Below are 5330 nucleotides of genomic sequence, written 5' to 3'. Positions count from 1 at the left end.
ATTTCGCTTCCTTATGCGTCCCTTGCCTTGGTTCTGATTTTCCAGTTGCACAATTTACATTGAAATTATTTACCAAGCACCAGTGGATTGAATTTGAGAAACAACACAGAGTCATTTACAACATCGAAGGTGGTCATTTGGCCTATCACGTCCATGCTGGCTCTCCCCGGAGCAATCTAGTCAGTTCCACTCACCAGCTCGATCCCTTTCCTCCTGCAAGTTTCTTTCCTTCAAGTATCCATCCAATTTCCTTTTCAAATCATTGATTGTCTCTGCTTCCACCACACTCGTGGGCCAAGACATTACCACCCACAACATAAAATATTCCACCTCATCAAGGATGGGAAATACTTACATCTTCTATATTTGCTTATTCTCTATTTCTATGAGAATAGACTGGCAGTCAACATGAAAGGAAACCCAAAAATCTTCGAGCAGCATGTAACTGATAAGTGGGTAGTAAGAGGTTGAGTCGGGCCTATTAGGGACAAAAAGGATAATATAAGCTTAGAGCTGCAGGGCAATATTAATCTACTTAATGAGTACTTTGCATCAGTGATCACAAAGGAAGTGGAATTTGACAAAATATCAGTTGAAGTGAAGAAAGTAGAGGCAATGGAGAGAGTACAAATTCGGAGAGGGAGGTACTAAAAAGGCTGGCTGTGCTTAGGGAAGATAAATCACCTGGTCCGGATGGCTCACATCCCAGGTTGCGAAAGGAAATGCGGATGCAGATAACGGAAGGGCTTGCTATAATCTTCCAATCTTCCCTGGATACGGGGGAGGTGCCAGAGGATTAAACAGTGGCAAATGCGACACCCTTATTCAAGAAAGGGTGTAAGGACAGTCCGGGTAACTACAGGCTAGTTAGATTAACAGCAGCGGTGGGTAAGGTTTTAGAAAGAGTAATCAGGGTAAAAAATCAACAGTCACTTGGAGAGGTTCGAGTTAATTAAGGAGAGTGAGCATGGATTTATAAATAGGAGTTCATGCTTGACTAATCTAGCTGCATTTTTTGATGAACTAACAGAGCAGCTTGATGAAGGGAATGCAGTGGATGTTGTTTATATGGATTTTAAGGAAGCGTTTGACAAGGTACCACATAAAAGGGCGGTTAACAAAATTGAGGTTCGTGGTATAGGAGGGTCAGTGTCCAATTGGATAGAAAATTGGTTTAAGGACAGAAAACAGCGAGTCTTATTAAATGGTTCTTTGTCAGACTGGAGGATAGTCGACAGTGGTGTTCCCCAAGGGTCAGTGCTAGAAACACTGCTTTTTTTGCTCCAGGTAATTGACTTGGATCTTGCAATACAGAGTAGAATCTCAAAATATGCCGATGACACCAAACCTGGAGAAGCGGCAAACAGTGAAGATGATATGAACTGCCTGCAACAGGACAGTGATAGGCTAGCAGAATGGGCAGACAGGTGGCAGATGGAATTTAATAGTGACAAGTGTGAGGTGATGTATTTTGGCATAAGGAATAGGGAGAGGCAATATATACTTAATGGCACAGTTCGAAAGAGTGTTCTGGAATAGAGGGACTTGAGGTTCATGTGCATCAATCTTTGAAGGAGGCAAGTCATATTGCGAGAGTGGTTCGCAAAGCATATGGGATCTTGGGCTTTATAAATAGAGGCATTGAGTACAAAAGCAGGGAAGTTATGCTGAACCATTATAAAACTCTGGTTAGGCCCCAATTGGAGTGTGGCTTCCAGTTCTGCTCAGCAGACTTTAGAAAGAATGTGAGGGTCCTTGAGAGGACGCAGAGGCGATTTACCAGAATGGATCCAGGGATGGGGGATTTTAGTTACAAGGTTAGGTTGGAAAAGCTAGGATTATTCTGCCTTTCTCAAAGGAGATTGAGTGGAGAATTGATAGAGGTGTATAACACCTCCAGAGAACAGGCCATCCTGGACTGGGTATTGTGCAATGAGAAAGGATTAGTTAACAATCTTGTTGTGTGGGGTCCCTTGGGGAAGTGCGCCCATAATATGATAAAATTCTTCATTAAGATGGAGAGTGAGAGAGTTGATTCCGAGACTAGGGTCCTGAATCTAAACAAAGAAAACTATGAAGGTATGAGGCGGGAGTTGGCTATGATAGATTGGGGAACGTTACTTAAAGGGTTGACAGTGGATAGGCAATGGCTAGCATTTAAAGAGCGCATGGATGAATTACAACAATTGTTCATTCCTGTCTGCGCAAAAGTAAAACAGGAAGGGTGGCTCAACTGTGGCTTACAAAAGAAATTAAGGAAAGTATTAGATCCAAGGAGGAGAAATATAAAATGGCCAGAACAAGCAGCAAACCTGAAGATTGTGAGCAGTTTGGAATTTAGCAGAGGAGGACAAAGGGATTGATTAACAAGTGGAAATAAGCTTGCAGAGAACATCAAAATTGACTGTAAAAACTTCTATAGATATGTGAAGAGAAAAAGAGTAGTGAAGACAAATGTGGGTCCCTTCCACACAGAAACGGGGGAATTTATAATGGGGAACCAAGAAGTGACAGACCAATTAAATACATACTTTGGATCTGTCTTCACAAAGGAGGATACAAATTATCTCCCAGAAATGTTGGGGAACATAGGGTCTAGTGAGAAGGAGGAACTGTATGAAATCAGTATTAGTTGGGAATGTTTGGGAAATTGATGGGATTGAAGGCCGATAAATCCCCAGGGCCTGATAATCTACATCCCAGAGTACTTAAGGAAGTGGCCCTTGAAATAGCAGATGCATTTCTGGTCTTTTTTCAAAATTCTATCGACTCTGGAACAGTTCCAATGGATTGGACGGTAGTTAATGTAACTCCACTATTTAAAAAAAGAGGCAGAAAGAAAACAGCGAATTATATACTGGTTAGCCTGACATCAGTCGTGGGGAAAATGCTGGAGTCCATTATAAAAGATGTAATAGCAGAGTGCAATAATAACTCGTCTCCACTCCTAGTATTTCTGAATCCCACACATTCACTATAATGTGAACAATTATTTCCTGTTGTGTCTCTCTCAGATTTGGAAACTTCACTGTATTGTAGTGAGGTGACATCTAGTGGCGGGAAGGAAGAACTGCAATCAAGCAGCAGAAACTCCACAGTCTGTCAGGGTTAAAGAAACATTGCAATGTGAGGAGACAGCGAAGTGGTTTGATTGGGTAGATGGAAACATGATTCCACTTGTGGTGGTGTCTGAAGCAAAGGCCAGAAATACAAAATTGTCATTAATAAAAGAAATGAGGAATTCATGAAAAATGTAGTAACGTAGTGAATGGTTAGAATGTGGATAGAATAGAAAGTGAGATTGGATGGACAGAAGCAGTCTGAAAGGATGGCTGAAACAAAAGGTGAGTGCCCTGAAACGTTAACTATGTTTCTCACAGCACAGATGCTGCCAGAGCTGCTGAACATTTCCAGCACTTTCTGTTTTTATTTCACCATTTGCAGGATGTTGCTTTGATCTGAAAAAAAATGGATGATTGGCTGGGGGGTTCCAGTGAAATTCCACAGCAGCTAATAAAACCTCATCTGTCAGTGGCTCGTTGGTCTAGGGGTATGATTCTCGTTTAGGAAGTATGGTTAATTAACATGCGAGAGATACTGGGTTCAAATCCGCGACGAGCCCTGGTCTGCTGGCATTTTTAGATTAAGGTGATCTATTGGTTTCAGCCTTGCAGAAGGTGGAATTGACTTCCATGCGGAGCTGGCTTGAGGACCAGACAACTGGATTCAAAGAGCTTGTCGACAAAATAGCAATTAACTAAATGGACAGAGAGCCAAGTGGGAATATAAAGTTGTTGCTGTAATTGTGACCTGACTCCAAAAACATCTGGACTGGAATGGAATGGAATTCTTCAGTGTTTCTGTTGTTTGGCTTGCATTGACTCATCGATTTTCTTGTTTTTCACTTTGTCGATGCCTTTGAATAATTGTGGATCCTTCTTCAGGGTGTCTTCTTTCACCAGGTAGTTCTGACCTCCGATGATGTTGATTGTAATCAGCTTCAATTCGCTGATAGTTTTGGAAGTGAGCAGATTTCCTTTGCTTGAGTCTGCAACATGGAACTCAGTCTGACATGTGGACCCATGGGAGGATTTGAATGCCATCCCTGCGTTGGAGTTGCATCCATCCAATAAGAGACCGAGTAGAAGTGACAGTTCTGTCAGTCGAATATGAGACTTTTAATGGCAGGGTTGTGAGTTTGAGTGCCATTCTGTTTTTCCCTTTTTTAAGGCTTCATGAGCAGAGAGTACAGGGAGTGTTTGAAATGAGCAAGTCTCGCTTTGATTCAGGACTCTTACCTCTCAGCAGCATCTCACTATGAAAGATTGAATTTGATCTCATTTCATTCTCAGCTCGGGGTCTGTGCGGCTCAGTGGCACTTCTGGCTGTCTCCCGCTTCACAATCCATCAGTACTGAGAAAGCAATGGGGAATATTACTCACATGTTGTGTTCTTTAAGTGTTTGGAAAACTGGAATGTATGTATTTTCTTCCAAAACAAGGACACCAAGCCACTGTTAATGGAGAGCTGAAATAGCTCAGTTGGGAGAGCGTTAGACTGAAGATCTAAAGGTCCCTGGTTCAATCCCGGGTTTCAGCAGTTTCGCTTCCTTATGCGTCCCTTGCCTTGGTTCTGATTTTCCAGTTGCACAATTTACATTGAAATTATTTACCAAGCACCAGTGGATTGAATTTGAGAAACAACACAGAGTCATTTACAACATCGAAGGTGGTCATTTGGCCTATCACGTCCATGCTGGCTCTCCCCGGAGCAATCTAGTCAGTTCCACTCACCAGCTCGATCCCTTTCCTCCTGCAAGTTTCTTTCCTTCAAGGATCCATCCAATTTCCTTTTCAAATCATTGATTGTCTCTGCTTCCACCACACTCGTGGGCCAAGTCATTGCTACCCACAACATAAAAAAGTTCCACCTCATCAAGGATGGGAAATACTTATATCTTCTATATTTAGCTTATTCTCTATTTCTATGAGAATAAAATGGCAGTCAACATGAAAGGAAACCCAAAAATCTTCGAGCAGCATGTAAATGATAAGTGGGTAGTAAGAGGTTGAGTCGGGCCTATTAGGGAGAAAGAGGATAATATATGCTTAGAGGTGCAGGGCAATGTTAATCTGCTTAATGAGTACTTTGTATCAGTGATCACTAAGGAAGTGGAATTGGACAAAATATCAGTAGAAGTGAAGAGAGTAGAGGCAATGGATAGGGTACAAATTGAGAGAGGGAGGTACTAAAAAGGCTGGCTGTGCTTAGGGTAGATAAATCACCTGGTCCGGATGGCTTGCATCCCAGGTTGCGAAAGGAAATGTGGA

At 42.1% G+C, this 5330-nt stretch overlaps 1 non-coding gene across 1 annotated transcript; it reads left to right on the top strand.

Annotated features, from left to right (window-relative positions):
- Positions 1–4526: 4526 nt before the first annotated feature.
- Positions 4527–4599, top strand: trnaf-gaa (transfer RNA phenylalanine (anticodon GAA)). The gene has a single exon. It is a non-coding gene; the product is annotated as a tRNA-Phe (tRNA).
- The last annotated feature ends 731 nt before the right edge of the window (positions 4600–5330 follow it).

The sequence above is a fragment of the Heterodontus francisci genome, unplaced genomic scaffold, assembly GCF_036365525.1.
Source record: "Heterodontus francisci isolate sHetFra1 unplaced genomic scaffold, sHetFra1.hap1 HAP1_SCAFFOLD_102, whole genome shotgun sequence".
NCBI classification, from domain to species: domain Eukaryota; kingdom Metazoa; phylum Chordata; class Chondrichthyes; order Heterodontiformes; family Heterodontidae; genus Heterodontus; species Heterodontus francisci.
This window is presented reverse-complemented; position numbering and strand designations above follow the sequence as displayed.